Source organism: Uloborus diversus, chromosome 3, assembly GCF_026930045.1.
Source record: "Uloborus diversus isolate 005 chromosome 3, Udiv.v.3.1, whole genome shotgun sequence".
In the NCBI taxonomy this organism is placed as follows: domain Eukaryota; kingdom Metazoa; phylum Arthropoda; class Arachnida; order Araneae; family Uloboridae; genus Uloborus; species Uloborus diversus.
In genome coordinates, this window is record NC_072733.1 from 50511955 (window position 1) to 50529311 (window position 17357).

Sequence of the window (17357 nt, forward strand, 5' to 3'; positions counted from 1 at the left end):
TCGACAAAACTTTTATTTTGGGGGTAGACTGTGAAACGCAGTTAGTGTTAATATAAATAGGAGTCTCGAATTCATTTAATTGGTCGCTCTCCCGCTAACATTTTCACTTAAAAGGTTTTTTTTTCTTAAAATACAGATAATGTTATCGTAAATTCAATATGGTTTATTAGAAAATTCATTATTATTCAAAAATAATGCGTAACAACTTTACTTTCATCGTTCTTGATTATTTCTTAATACCGAAAATAACGTTTTTTCGTTCTGATTTATAAATTAACTGTGTGTAATTAAAAAGATGAATCAAATGTAACATTCCTCTACTTCAGCGAAAATTCAGTTGTGGACAAAAATCGAAATTTCTGAAAATTTTATCGGTCTAGTTTTCTTTCTAACACTCATCAAAAAGAAAAAAATATTAATATGTATTGATGAAAGTAATTTTAGCTTCAGTTTTAATACTATTTGTTTATTTCTTTTCTTTCTTGGTAAATATTTGAAGGAAGAATACGACACTGAACCCTAAGTTGTTAAGATTTGAACTTAAAACTCAACATCTTTTTTTCTGATAGACAACTACATCAAAAAAAAAAAATATATTGAAGAAGAAAATCAAGCTTACATCAATGTAGCGTGAAACGATTTCATTTTGAAAATTTCTTTCCTCTTACTACCGATTCAATATTATAATGGTACAGCAAGAACAAAGATAGTTCATTTTACTTTCAAATGCTATTTCGGCATAGTAGCTACGGATTTGTTTAAGCGAATGTTTATATTTACAAAGAGCATGTGCCGCATAATAGATTTCTCTATGAGCAGACATGAGTTTCTCGCAATAGCTAATCCTTCGTCGAAGTTATAAATGATGATTTCGGCCGCGACGGACAGGAAGGGGTAATCATACGACAGTAACATTAATCTAAGGTGCTTTGAAATGCAAATAGATTGTAATTCCAATCAAAGATCCCAACAAGTTGAATACTTTGGAGACGCGTTTCCGGCACCTCCCTTTCTTTACGTCGTACATAAATAAAAGATAAAAGCCACTATCTTTTTTTGTGCATGTACTGAAATATTACATTTACATCAAAAAGGAAGTAATGATAAGAGAAGTTTCTATACTTATGAAAAAAAGGACACTAGATATTATATGTATTTGGTGCGACAAATGAAACAGGTGAATAATGCCGCAAATAAGCAGAACTTGTAAAATAATAATAATTTAAAAATGATAAGGTATAAAAGGAGAATTAAATTCGAGATTTCGGACAGACAAGCTAGTGTGAAGGAAACAATTTGCGTACATCTTCTGTTATATATTGATATATGCTATTGGGAATTTATATTCGTTATTGGAGCTAAATAAAAAAAAAGAAAAAAAAAATATATATATATATATATATATATATATATATACACATATAAAACAAGAGATACAATTTAAGACAATTTTAAAATAGAAATTCAAAGAAATTGAAAAAATCAACGACATTAAAAAAAATTGAAAGAATAAATACAAAAGTGTACCGTAATGCCAGCGCAAAGCTGCTAGAAACAAAAACAGTACAAACATATTCACACAAGCAGTCAAAATACAAATGAAAAAGCAAATGAAAAAAACGAGAACATCAAAATGGAGAATGAAAAAGGTGAACGCAGGACCAACACTTTCTCAAGGAGGGGATTGGTCTTAAAGTTCACAAGGCCCTTTCTATCTAGCAAGAGGGAAGGTCCCAAAAGCTTGCTACCCTCCCCGAGAGCCTTAGAAGAAAAAGGAATCGGAGAACATACCTTAAGATAAAAGAGCAGAAGAAAGTTCCGGAGTGCATCCAAACGGAATGAGCACATTGAAATTAAAATTGACCTTCACGTGCCAGGCAAAGATGCAGTTAGGACACGGCAGCAGCGGGACATGGAATTGAAAACCGTGGAGTTGAAAAAACCTGGAGTATAGTAAAGCCGAGGAGAGAAAAAAAAATGAAAAAAAAAAAAAAAAAAAACACTCTAATTTGAATTCCGAAACTTTCAATTCAAATTATGTTTTTCGCAATCACGAGTTGCGACAAGACCCTACTGATTAGAGTTATTGTTTCCAGAAATGGCTCCCCCCCAAGCATTCCCTCCTCCTGCGTGGTTACGTGTGTATAGTTGTGTGTGTAGGCTTACGTGTGTGCACGTAGGCGTGTGTATGTGTGTAAAGGCGTGCGCGCGTAGGGGGGTGTGTATGAGCATGCGTGTGTAGGACATGGACGCCACCGCCCAGTAAAAGTGGATTCCGGGGGACAGTGCACAGGATCAGCTGTGCCGCCGCCGGTGGACGGTGGTGCTGCAGCCCTGGTCCAAGCTGAAAAAGGAACCGTAACGTCAAGGACTGTCAAATGGGAACAATAAGTAATCGTGATTGAGGGATGTAACTTAGATCCCTGAGGAATACCGTTGACTTCCAAAAAGCAATATTCACCATTGTGAATGTAGTTGTTAAACCTTAGATCCCTGAGGAATACCGTTGACTTGCAAAAAGCAATGTTCACCATTGTAAATGTAGTTGTTAAACAAACAGTAATTAATTAAATCGGACCTAAGTTCTCTTCAGTATTAGCCAACCTGTATTTACACCACTTTGAAAAAAACTTCACCTATCCATTCCTAGGGCTTTCAGATACGTCGATGACTTCATTATTTTCAATTATCACAACTTTTTTAATAATTCCAAAAGTATTTATCCTCCCGAATTAGAACTTATCCACACCAATAATAATATCAATCAATCTGATTTCCTGGATCTTAACATTTCTCTTTCGGATAATTCTGCGCATATTGATCTTTTTGATAAACGAATGTCCTTTTAATCCCATGTTAATCGTTTGATTTCATGGGATTCAAATATTTCTATTAAAGTTTTTCGTAATACCTTGATTAATGAAATTAACAGAATTAAAACTATCTGCATCAGAAATGATTTTGTTTCTAAAAATCTTAATTTAATGAAAAGCACTTTAGACTACAATAAATTCCCTCAATCTTTTTATTTAAGCTACATTAGAAAAGTAGGGAATTGCCTAGCAGAGTGAAGTATAGCGCAATTGTATTATTGCAGTAAGGCCACCTAAGCTATGAAGGTCTGCTAGGAGCTATCCTGAATATTTCTGATGTAATTTCCGATCCGATTTTTTTCCCTCCTCGGCTTTACTATACTCCAGGTTTTTTCAACTCCACGGTTTTCAATTCCATGTCCCGCTGCTGCCGTGTCCTAACTGCATCTTTGCCTGGCACGTGCAGGTCAATTTTAATTTCAATGTGCTCATTCCGTTTGGATGCACTCCGGAACTTTCTTCTGCTCTTTTATCTTAAGGTATGTTCTATGATTCCTTTCTCTTCTAAGGCTCTCGGGGAGGGTAGCAAGCTTTTGGGACTTTCCCTCTTGCTAGACAGAAAGGGCCTTGTGAACTTTAAGACCAATCCCCCCCTTGAGAAAGTGTTGGTCCTGGGTTCACCTTTTTCATTTTCCATTTTGATGTTCTCGCTTTTTTCATATGCTTTTTCATTTGTATTTTGACTGTTTGTGGGAATATATATATATATATATATATATATATATATATATATATATATATATGTGTGTGTATATATATGTGCACACTTATATATATATATATACATATATATACACACACACACACAACATCAGCCTATCCGAGATCGGTTAGCGTTATTCAGAGGAAGCCATAGCTTCCGGTATCATCGTTGTAGACCTTTTACTTGACACGGATATGAATTAAAATATATGCAACTGAAGTTTGTGTCCGCAAATTACTCATTGAGATACGTCCGTTAAAGAGCCAAAAAATTCAATCACTTTCACAATGTTTCGGGAAATTTTCAAAATTTAATTCATTATAAAGAAGTAGAGTGCATGCTCTGGATAAAATTCGTGTAATGAAGCATGGACCTACTATATCTGATGTCTTTGCAGGGTGTTTTGCGTTGCAGTTGCCCATTACAAAGGTCGAAATGTTAGAAATATTACCAAGCAGAATTAGTATCATCAGAAGGCACATTTAATTGTATTTTAAAACAGTATGAAACAATTTTTGTTGTGACTCACAACAAAAGAATATGTTTTATACAGTGACTAACACACAACTTGTGAGGTTTCTGTATTAGAAAACAAGAAGGTGATTCTTGTAATAGATTTTTTTCAACAGACTGCGACGCTGATTGAAAAGTCAAAAAATAGTCTGCAAGATAAACCAACATTAGAACACTCGTAAAATCTAAATCGGCACCGAAAAATGCTGAAAAATAAGATGCTAATACAAGTACGCGCTGAATGTGGATTATATCTCGGAAAATACAGTACAAATCTTCATTAGTCAAAATTCTTATTTCTTAAAAATTTTTTTTTTCCCTCCAACTAAGAAATAGTCCGCAGACTTTCAAAAATCTGCGACGTCGCACTGTTTCTGCTTTCGGGCAGGTGATCCCTTTTCGAAGGATACGAATACATAATTGAATCTGTAACAATCTCAAAAATATTTCATTATCACTTCAAACACAAGACAAGTGACTAGAAACTAATCTTATAGACTACGTATTTAAGTGTGTGATTTCAGCATTTTCAATAAAACATTCAATTTATTTGAGCTCCAGCACTTAAGTTGCCTCATCAACTCAAAGATCTAATATCGCCTTGCACTGAAAAGCCCATTACTGAACTTTTAGATCTTGTTCCTATTCAAGTTTATTTCACGTAATTGAAGGTATTTTCTACTTTACAACAGGCAATACTCTTTATTGTTTTCTCATAAATTGCAGATGCTTCTACTTGACGAAGTTTTAGTTTCAGAAAAATCAAGTCGTAACACTTATCAGTCTGGTGATTTATCAACATCTTTAATGGCGAAGATGTTTTAAATTTTTAAATGTGTAATGGACACATGTTTGAATTATTTAGCTATATTTGGAAATTTCAGGTGATATTTGTGGAGTCCATATACGTGCATAGGTTGCAGCTCATGTGTTTCGTAATACAACAGACGATCAGCATATTGTAAGAAACGATAAATAAAGAAGGGGTTTTTCATAAGTTGCTTTTCAAAACTCTTGCATTTTTTTTACTATTATCTAAACTGTACTTATTATCTGTTTTATTAATTATTTTTATTATTTTTTAACGTTACATATGTATACATGTTTATGGAACTAGGTTTTTGCAATAAAACACAATTATATTGCAATGTTACTAAATATTATTTTTTCTTGTTCAAAACACAGCAACATGTTTTTGCCAGTATCAGCTGTCAAGTATTTAGGCTGGCAAGTTAGGGAACTTCAGACATCTCTAAAACTAATTGGATTTCAGATCTAAACGTGAGAACCAAGATTCATAACCACGCAGGCAACCGAAAACTACTAAAATATAAAGAAGACATTTTTGCCACTTTTTGGGTACTGTGAAGAGAAGCCTTTACAAAAAACTATTTTTTCAATAGGTATTTAGGTATTCAAGATGTTTCAATGTGCCCCCTTGCGGGGTATAGTGGGTAAGGGTAGGAGGTGCTTAAAGAGGTAGGGGAGATAGGGGTTAATTGTTACAAGGGGTAAGTTGTTACATTCGAATTTAAAATTAACCGCCAGGAGAAACTGATTTTCCTTGCAGTAGATGATAGTACTCACCCATTTGCATTCCCTGACGATCACTGGAGTTCTTGCAGTCAGTAGCAGGGAGAGTGCTCAAGGAAAAGAATTTTTTGAGTCTGGAAGTAATTTTTCTTTCCGTTGTTATTTTTCTATTTGTGAGGAAGCCGTTGCAGATAACGAATTTAAATCGATACCACGTGAAAGCCTACATTTTTAAGCAAGTGCTAACATATTTAAAAGTTTTGCACAAAAATATAATACCAGTAATATATAAGACGAATTAAAGTGGCGTCATATAGGGCAAGTTATTACAATTTTGTTGGGGTTAGTTGTTAAAAGTAACAACTTGCCCCATGCAAGTTTTAATTTAATATTATGTTTTCTTTTTAAATGTGATGTGGCGGGGGACTATAAAAACAAGACGGACAGGGGCAAAACACCTAAAGAAACATACCTGAATGTGGCTAAAGAAGTAATTGTAGGTACTTCATTACAAAAGGCAGCCAACAGATTTCATGACACTAGAGAGATTCTGCAGTTAGATGAAAAATGCTAGTGGTGATAAATAGTATTTCTGATCTGTTGTATTGCATGATTTAATTCATGTAACATACTGTAGTTGAATGACGATAGTAATAATAATAATAATAATTCTGATCTCTTTTATTCTATGATTTAATTTATTGTTAATATATATGGTTGAATAAATAATAATAATAATAACCATAACAATAATAATAACAATAATAAATAATGTATTATTCAAATGTAGGTCTTTCTCCAACGCTGCATGCAGTGCAGAAGTGAAGACGGTTCGAAAACGGAAACTATAGGTCAGGGCCACTATAACAGACACACCAGTAAATAAATTACTTTTAAATATTAAAAAAAAAGCGCCTTCAAAAAACACCTAGGAACTAAAAAGCAAAAAATAACCGATTACACTTACATACTATTTTCTACCTAAACCTAGAAATGGAATTTATTTTACAATTCCAGTACAAAAGTTAACTAAACTAAACACCCAATTATAAAATAAACACTGATTTTAATTACTCTACGATGAATTTTTTTGAATATCTAACTAATTATATACGATTTCTTAATTTTTGATAACCATTTGAAGTCGAGGCCTCCTATGAACTACTACTACTGATGATTGTTTATTAGAATAAGTCATTAATGAAGTAAATCTGTAAAGCCAAAAAGTTTCTGATTTTTAACGTGGTTAAGAATTTTTAAAATTTAACAGAATAAACCACAAAATGTGTAAAATTCATTTTATTACTAAAATATATCTCATGTAACAACTAACCCCACATATTGTAACAACATGCCCCGTGGTGGGGTAAATTGTTACAATCTACATCTATTCAAAAAACTTGAAATATTTTGGAGTAGTGGCTTCTAATCATTAAAAAAAAAAAATGGTATGAATGTTAAACAATCTCGATGCATTTTAAAGTTTTACGCATGTAAATAATTGAAATAGTTTAGCGTAAAATAAATATTGAAAAAAAATTGTAAGAACTAACCACGGCCTCCCCTACTCAAGTTATCCTACTTTTCCCCCTTGTGAGGTATAGTGGATCAGGGTATTGGGATTTGAGGAGGGAAGGGGAGCGTGAGACGTTATGCAAGGAGCCTGCACAGTGCAAAATCGGCAATATTATGACATTTTTTTAAATACATGTTTCAACATAATACACAGAAGAGCTGAACGCAGTTTTAACATTTTAAGATTTAAAACTAGTTGCAGTTGGGAGTTAAAATATACTCCCAAAAATAATGATTTATGCATTGAAAATAATAAAGTAACATTAAAGTAAATGTTGAAGGATTAAAAAACGGAAAGGACAAAATATAATGGATAATCAAAAATTAATTTTCACCTGGAAAAACAACATCAGTCTTTAAGGAAGAAAAAATGTTTCTTTGTTCTTTCAGAACCTCCTCAATTCATAGTTTTAGTACCCTATTTCAATGTCAGCAAGGACAGCTGAATCTGTTCTCATTTTTAAAAATAAAAATGTATGCAGACGAAAGCCTTCGCACACACTTTGCTGCAAAGTCAATTTCGCTTTTGTTTATGATTTCGGCAACATAATAGAATGCCTCCTCTCATTTCCCCACACACTTTGACTAATGCAAAGTGTATGGGATAGCAAACACACTTTCTCTTTTTCCATATTATTCTCATAAATACCTTTCCTTTCTCCCATCCCGAACTCAAAAACTAATCTATACACACTAACAGAGAGTTTCCAATTTTTTTTTCCAAAAAAAAAAAAGTGTTTTTTGACAAACTTTTGTTTCCGATTTTAATATTTTTGGACTCAAATTTAAAATAGTAATGGAATATCCCGTTTGTTTTTATTTTCAAGTGTTTCCAGACTTTTCTGGTCAGTCATATTTTTTAAGGTGTATCAGTTAATATTTCTGATTTCTTCTTTCTTCGGTTCTTCTTATAATTGTCAAATGCATTGCAGTTTGGACAAAACTTTATTATTTTTGATGGGGAAAATATGCTTCCGAAGTTTTGACAAACAAATATCTCTCGAATTAGAAATTTCAATTTTTCTTAATGACGCTTAAACAGCAGTGCTTTTGTGAAAATTCTTTTGTTGCTACGATGATATTAATACACGTAGCGTATCTGGACGTTTTTTTCATATTTTTATTTCAATAGTTTTATTAGAATAGAATTAGTTTAAGTATAAAAACATATTCCGAAAATCTCAATATTATCTAATATGTAACAGCAGAAAATTATAACAGTTTGTTAAGTTCTTAAAGCTCCTACAGTAGTCGAAAAAGTAGATATTTTTATGTTTTTGTTTTGATATAAAAGAAGAACACTCATAATATTGCTTCCGTCAGTTATAAACAGCACAATAAATGACGCTTTTTATGAATTATTGAAACTGTCTTTGTTTCCATTTCAATGGATCCCATATGTTGCTATTGCAAAACTATGTTATTTCCGAAGCACTTTAGTAATCTTTAGAAGCCAGCACAAAACTTTTACACATTTGAGAAACTGTACAGATTATTAGATCAAAATTCTTTGCAGCTGCATTCTGGACGTGTTTAGTTCAAATTCACCTTTAATTCTCCTTCGCATTAAGGCAACTGAGTTAAACCAGCTATCGAACGGGAGGTTACTATTCAGGAAGTGTAACCAAGTAGAAAAGTGTCGTTAGGCAATGCAGGCACATTTACTGCTACCATTCTCATCAAGATGAGTTGAATCAACTAAAAGAAGATTGACCTTTATGCGCGAGTAAACTTGTTGAGTCAACTTGGTTCGGTTTTAACAGCGATATGGAGCAGCAGCTCGAATAAATTCGGCTTAATTCAGTGGTGGGGGAAATGAAGTTATTTTTTTTTGTAGGGGATAAGGGACACATGAGATCAATTGTTTTCTTTTCTTTATTTTTCAAAAAATATTAATTTCTAAGCTCAGAAATGCTCCTGTGATTGATTGTCTTTTCTTTGTATCATAGATTGTTTTGAGATTCTTTAATTGAATATTTCTTTTCTTTAAACGATTTTTTAAAAAATGTCTTCAACTGTTCACATGTGTCCCTATAGGGGGGTACATGTGAACAGGCCTGTGACACATATGAACGTGATTAAAAATGCAAGAATTGGAACACTTTTTATTATGAAACATATACGTGTATAACAATTACATTGAAGTGTTTGTAACCTATACTGTGTAAGTTTACATTGTACAATAACGTGTGTCATTAAGAAAATTGTGTTTCCCAAACACATAGCTGCTCACTGTCAAATTTTAAATCTTCTTTTAAAGCCTATTCTGATCACTTGATAGACATGAAAAAACTTGTAAGTCTACATTGTACAAAGAAATGTTTATTATATAAAGATTATACTAAACATACATTGCTTTAAAGCTTCATTCAGAGTTTGATAATGATTCATTTTTATAATGATCTTAAATTACGGTTTTAATCCAAATGAAAATATATTGCGTATTTTCACTTTCTGTTAATATTATGTAACATTGAATTGTAAACCAACAACTTAGCGACAAAAAAATTGAAAAAATAGCAAAAATATGTTTAAAATATTTAACAATAACGATAAGTAACAATAAATTAACAATCTGACTATAGAAAAATTATAATTATAAATGTTTACACATTTTTTCAACATTTATAACATGCTACACTACTATTAATATTATGGATGGGATATGGGAACTGTTCACATGTGCCCCTAGATCTTTTGTTCACATGTGCTGCTTCATCTACCACAGAACTAACTTGCAGAAAAAAAGAATTCCTATTTGAGTAAAAAAATTTAAACATCGTCATAAATTTACTTGAATGTTCATGCAATAGTTTGCAATAACAAGGTTTAGTTTAATAGTTTAAATTATGTTATCACGAAAAAAAAGACAGTGATAAAATTACATGCAACACCTGTTGAAATAAAAAAGTTGCCACCACAGAAACATAAACTGGTTCCTTGCTGTAAAAGTTTGGCAAAGAGGTACTGACATTGCTTAAGAATTTTTCAGGATTTTCTGCTTGACGTTATCTCAGTGAAATGTATCATGTTCACATTTGCCCTCTTTCCCTTAACTTTTTCTTGCGAGAAGAAAAATTGATTCAACTAAGTTGCCCCGTGTAAACACAATGAAAAACGCCAGTCAATTAGTTGACACGCGACTTTTTCGAAAAGTTGATTCAACTAACAGTCTCGTGTGTAGGAGGCTTTGAAAAGAAAATAGCTAGGCATTATTATTATTATTATTATCATCGTCATCATCATCATTATCATCACCATCATCATCTTTATTATTATTATCATCATAATCATCATCTCTCAATGATTACCATCTTCATAATCATTATTTTAATTTTTTGAAAGTGAAACTTTTACTGCGGTAATTTTATTGACTGAAGCGACATAAATATAATTGCCACTATTTCTAAAAACGGTCACCTACAAACTGATGTCTGAATCGGAATGTTTGGAGCATTAATTCATTTTTCTGCAAAAAAAGTACAGAAATGTCGATATTTTATTTTAAAAAGTGAAACAAATGTTGAAAGAAATATGAAATGAAATTTTACAGCGGTTAATATATGCTCCTGATCAAATAGCAGTTTAATAAATCTACGCGACTTACAATGTAGATTCAATAAATAAGTAATGTTTTTTCAGGAAACAACTGTTGTAGAGTAAAAAACACAGTGTTGCTACAAACGTTTCGGTGTTGTTAGTTTTATTGATTTATTGAAGATAACGAAAATGAGAAGGAACGCCGAAATATTATACGGAAATATGAAAGATTTTTTTTTGCATTCTCGGTTCTTAACATTTGTTTCGCGTGCTATTCCCAAATTGCTGAGCCGGTCGAAAAACTTGTATCGTTTTAAATAATTTCGATATTTTGATTCAGACTTGCAAGTAAAATAAAGGTTTCTCGAACGTATTCTGCATAGTTTGCTTTCTCCTGAAAAGAAGTAATATCTTTCAATTCAACCTTTTACGAGTTTGTATAGGATGCCAGAGCTTTAGCGAAAAATTAAAAGGACAGAGAAAATGCAAATCATTTACGACAAACATTATTGTATACTTTCTCCAAACATATGTACTTGTAGTCTGCAAATGTTAAATTTTGGCACTTATATTCTTTTGCTTTTGGCGCTTAGAACAGGGTCAAATAAAGGTAATGGATACCCCCGAATGGGATTACCCTTCATACATTAGTACATGAATCCCCACACCGGTACATTCATTTGGAAGCTATAAACTTTAAAAAATAAATAAACAAATAAACAAAAGAAGAAGATGGAAAATAAACATACAAAATACATCTTTTCCTCTTTTGATGTCGTATAAAAAATGAAACACTATTGTAATAATGAAATTTTAATCATTAAACATGGTTTCCGATTTTGTTAGGATGAATTGCATCGATAAATATTAATTTAACTACCTTTGTTATTTAATCAAATATGGAGAAAACTTGTACAGGGTCAGTTTACTCCTGCTACTCAAATTTTTTCAGTCCCTGCCCTCATGCAGCACTTTTTTAAACCAAAGCACGAGTTCAAATTGAAATCCTGAGATTTATGAGCTTTTAGTTTTTTTTTTTTTTTTTTTTTTTTTTGATTAGGGGGAGGGGGATATCACTTTACTGGATTTTCATAGCAATAGTCCACGTTTGGTACTAAAACAGCTAAATAATTTTGTTCTTTTAGACTGATTCAGTAAAATTTCTTTTAATCATAGCGGCTATGTTTGCTAGTTTAAGTGTCCCGCAAAAGATTTCGATTTTTATACAGTACTACTTTAATTAGCTAATAAGTTGATGGACATACATTATTCACTATAATTTAGTTAATAATAAGTCCATTTGTTCTCTCTAAACGACTGCCGTGTTAATGCAAGGTCTATAAAGGATCTTTTCGTTTGAAATAACTTTTCGTGCAATTTTCATCTCGGAAAACCTTTTGCTTCGTCTATATTTTTTTACTTTGCACTGTTGTGACCTTTGGTAAAAGTTTATGATGAAACTATGTCTAACGCAAACTATTTATTCTGCTGGACACTTAGATACGTGAAACATACAATTAAAGAAATATATACATTACGGTGCGCAGAGACTGACATGCAACCTTCTGATGCTTAGGTTGTACCAAAACTGGCTCTAAGGTGTACTTGCAAGGATAGCATTCGGAAACTTTTCATTAATTCATGTAAACGTGCACACTTCGTGGTGTGCACGTGGTGTACCCGTAAAGTGTGGGTATTTTTCTCCAAATATTTTGGAAAATTCTAAGTGATCGTCACTGCGTCACAATCGTAGTATTAAATCGAATGCTGAGTCTAAGAAAACTATGTTTATCAATAATTTGTGGTGAAATTTTAAAATATTAATCCACATTTCGGAAGAATTGGAAAGAAATTTCATGGGGTTTGAACCCAAGATATTATTATTAAGTTTTGCACTACACCTAATTAACGATTGCAAAATTTTTTCTAAACATGAGAGCACCTCTCAATGCTCGTCTACTTTGTTTCGCCATTTGCGTTGACTCAATACCGCCTACGGGGATGACATTTGATGATTTTTATGTTTTTCCCCTGGATATCCCTAGGACATCCTGAATGTCCGGCTCCTTATCTCTGGTCCCTTAAGGTTAGATAGGAGAAGTAGGACGGAATGTCTTCCCCTGTATACCCTGTATCCAATAATATTAGTGTTGAACTGGCAGACATTCACAGTTTAGAGGAGATTGGGTTACAGACACACAAACAGACATGCACAGGTTTTAATTGTATAGAATAAAGACGTATCCGTGGTGCTTTATAAGTTGTGAGATAAAATTCGAGACGGTTTGCATGGAAAATTAATCAAATTGCTCTTTTTTTCGTACAACAGGCACACAAAGTAAAAGCGTCTCATATCCTTTCATTTTAGAACTTTTCTCATCTGCGCCGTTAGCAAGTTCTGCGCTTGAATATCAATAGCTCCCCCATCTCCCACATTTTCCCTCATCATCAAACTTCATTCATTTCCGCCGCTTTATTATGTGCATATCCATACCTTTAAAGTCGTTAGTAAATATGCAAGAGACACTACGAAACGGAAAAATGAATTAACTTTTTCACTTGTTTCAAATCTGTATACGAGTTTTGGTTTTCAAATAAGTTTGTGTTAGTAATTGAAGAGCGATTTAGACTATTGAAGAAAAAGTCAATTTATATGTAAAAATAGTACTTTGTTAACGGAAAATATCTTTTAATGAATACAAGTTCAGTTTCTTTCATTTATAACACCACTGTAGATAGTTAAATGGATGCTTGAAAAATGACAATTAAATTTTTTTGTGCCAAGTTAATAAATAAGTTATAAATAAGTGATTAAAGAAAGTGAATAAAGCATAAATAGTCAAACATTTAGTGGTAGTTTAGATTTCTAAACAACAGTTGATTCTTTTTATCAAGGCTAGATGCTGACAAGCACAAAATAGCATAATCAGGAAAGAGCATATTGTATTTTTTGACAATTTGTAGCCTTTTCATGTTATTTATTTATTTTCTTTTTCTTTTTATAGTTATTTTTTCAGGTCTACAAATGCAAGAAGTAACTGGTTTCAATTAGTTTTACTAGTCATGTGAAAGGTTACTAAAACATTGGGTGTGAAGTTAACCATTCTAGCTATTTTTGATGCGCAGCTTAATTGTTTCCATTTACCCCATTAATTCTGTTCTCGGGGTAGTGGAAACAGCAAAGTTTTTCATTCTTCCAATTTTTTGAAAGATTAAATTTTGATGTAAATTACAGCTTGGTGTGTTGTATTTTGCATGAGTTCAACTCATAACCAAATTTTTATGTCTGATTTAAAAAAAAAAAAAATTCTCAGATTACATTCCAATGATTCATGCGACCAAACTTTGATTATTTTCGGTGTAGAACACCTAAAGCTTCTAAATTGATTGCGTACTCGTATATTGCGATAAACAACCTACAACAACCTGATGGAAAAATAGATGGGGTGTTTTCATTTATCCTATAGCCACTGGGCTTAAAAATAAACACGTTGAAGTAAAAGGACACATGATTTCATTAGCTAAAAAAGTCATTAGTCAATGGACTCGTTTCACGTGTCGTCATAGGTCACATGATCTCGGTGTCACGTGATCTCGCTCCGCTCCGCTAGAGTGTGAAAACGTGCTGTGATTTAGGTGAAGATTTTTGTTTACATTACTTTCTGCGAAAAAAACACTCTCTTCGGTGGTTAATTTGTTCTGATGAGTGTAGTTAAGATGTATAAAAGTACAACAAAGTTGTTTTCCATGGATTTCCAGAGAAAAAAAAGGTTTTGAACAGCTTATCAACACGAAATGACACTTCGCCAGGAACGAATGCACTAGTTCTATGTTCCAATATTTGAGAAATGGCACTTCTCGCATCGGTATTTCCTAGCTATTTTTTTTTAATATTAAGTTGACAGAAATTTTGACAGTGTTTTCTGCAAAATTCGTAAAACTCATGGTAAAACTTCGAAAATTTTCTGTTGAATTTTTGGAGCATCGAATACTAGATCACATGCATGACTTCAATCATTCTATTTAAAGAAAAACAAATATCGAAGCATTACTACTGGATGGTTACGACAGGGAGGTTTGGTGTCATATTTGTAATCAAATCCTCTGTAGTAGTTCTTCAGTTTTCCTGACCAATACTTTGCATCTGAGAATTATTTCTATATTTATACAAATACAAAAGTGACAACCAGCAACAGGCTTGTTTGATGCATGATATTTTGTTTCAGCTCTGACAGATTAGGTATGTGATAACTTTCTAAATGTATATTTTAACTATTTCAACTTTATTTTACAAACCAATAGATAAATTCAATTCCAAAGTTTGTTTTTGAATTTGCCAAAATGGGCAATTATGTTTTTTTTTAAAATTATCAATGGTATTTTCCCTTTGTTGTGTTATTTTGAAGCGAAACAATAGACAGTTACATCTTGAACTGAGATAGACCATGCAGATCCCATGGTGCGGTTTGGGGAGGGGAGACACCACAAAGGGACCCCCGGCCCTAGAAACCAAACTTTTTTTTGTGTGACAAGTATACAAATACAGTTGTAAATATTTTTGGCAAATTTGGTAAGAAGTTGTTTCAGTAATAGCTGCAAAAAAAATAGAAATTCAACGAATAATATTTAGGAAAGTCAACAAATGCTTAGTAATAAAAAAGAAGAATCTAAAATGTTAATTTCAAAAAATAACAAAAAATTGAAATGATAAAAAATGTTTTATATCCTACGGCAACAGTGGCGCAGCGAAGGAGGAGGGAGGGTTGGGGGTGAAAACACCCTCCAAAGGCATTGTTTTTAACATAAAAATGCAAATTCTAATACAGTAGTTTATGCATATGAAAGGGCTGTTTTAAACACACAAAAAAAACCCTTCAGAAGGTATTTCTGGCTGCGCTAGTGTACGGCAACATTAAAAATTTTCAAAATTTTGAAAAATCATAATGAAAAGTCATTCCAGTTCGAAAAATAAAAATCTGAGAACAAAAACATAAGCTGACCAAACCATCAAAGTTCAGGAATGGTCACTTTTTTCACTTAAAACATTTTCAAAAGCAAAATTTGAAATTTCTGCATCCAAAATTATTAACTGTTTTGTTTCTACAAAATTTTCAGATAAATAATATGAACATTTTACTCACATTAGAAATAGAATCTCTACCAATAATTTTGTACTTTGTTATTATTATTTTTTGGAAAGTGGCACGATTTGCTAGCATCATCACCCCCCCCCCCTTTCTAGTGGCCCCGCAACCCCCTCGGAATCTGAAAGTGTCAACGAGCAGCTCTGATGATGCTATACGCAGACAGATGTTTGTGTAACCCACTATTCGACTATTTCCTGAAACTTATTTTTAACTTATACATTTCGGTATTTTAAACGGGTTCATTACACAAAGGCATGCCGGTCCCAAGTGTCAGTTTAAGGATGAGTAGGAGATCTGAAACTCAAAACAACTTATAATTTGAATTATTCAAATTATAAGTTGCAAAAGCATGTGTCAAACGTATTAACAAAAACAAAAGTAGAATTATTAATTAAATAAATACTTCCATATATAGAATGTGGAAATCTTACGGGAGAAGTTTTAGATATTTTTAAAAACCTGGATTGAAATTCAAAAATTGAATGAAATTTGAACAATGCTGATCAATGCGAAACTTGTTTACTTGGTGCTTATAAGCATAACTTATCAAATAAAATGTTTCCAAAAAGCAGGATTGAAAAAATCTGCATTGCGCTCTTGGAAATACTTAGACAAGTAGTAAAAAGCTTTTAATTTTTTCATAATAATAAATTCAAACATTAAATTCAAAAATGTATGAATTCGAAAATGTACGTAGAAATATTGAAGATGTAAATTAAACACACTGATTTAAAATTAAATTTTTGGGGGGAGCAGGGGAGACCTAGTTGACAGTTTTGGGGCCTCATGGATCTTTTTGCAGGAGTGCTCAAAATTTATAGATCCAGGTCTGCTTACATAAATAAATTTGCTTGAAAACAACTATTGTGAATTACTTTTGCAAGGTAACTGTTTTACGAAAACATTATATTCAGTTAATACCCTTCGACGCTCCGCCCCTTAACTAAAAAATTTAAAATGACAGGGTTGTCAATACGATATCTGAGAAAATAATGCATTGTTTTGGCTTTCTCAAGTCTCACCGCATGCTCTGTACATACTACTGTGCTTATGTTCTTATCTGTAACATCGGTACAATCTTGCAGGGGCGAGAAGGGCGCAAGTTTGCGAGCTTTCTTGTGTATGAATAAAACTTAAAAAACTTATCTTAGTTATAACTGCCTTCATAAAAACAGGACCGACAAGAGGTTATATGACATGTCAGGTTGTCGGAAAACTAGGGGCCCTTCCCTTCAGGGTGCCTGTCTCAGAATCGGAGTAGCATAAATTTGACAAGTTTTATGGCAAGGCGCGCCTTGGCTCTCAGCGGCCCTGCACACAATTTGATATCCAAGGTGTGGTGGAAGGAGGAGGCAATATTACATTATAAAACGTTGGAAGGAGATAGATGATCCTTCATTTTCAAAAACAAAGAGAGCCTTGCCCCTCATTTCTTAAGTTCAAAAACAATGATTGATAAAAAAAATGATGAAA

At 32.7% G+C, this 17357-nt stretch overlaps 1 protein-coding gene across 2 annotated transcripts in view; it reads left to right on the plus strand.

The window, feature by feature from the left end:
- The window catches only part of LOC129218229 (uncharacterized), a 230541-nt gene that overhangs the window by 13830 nt on the left and 199354 nt on the right, over positions 1 to 17357 (plus strand). The window lies entirely within an intron of this gene.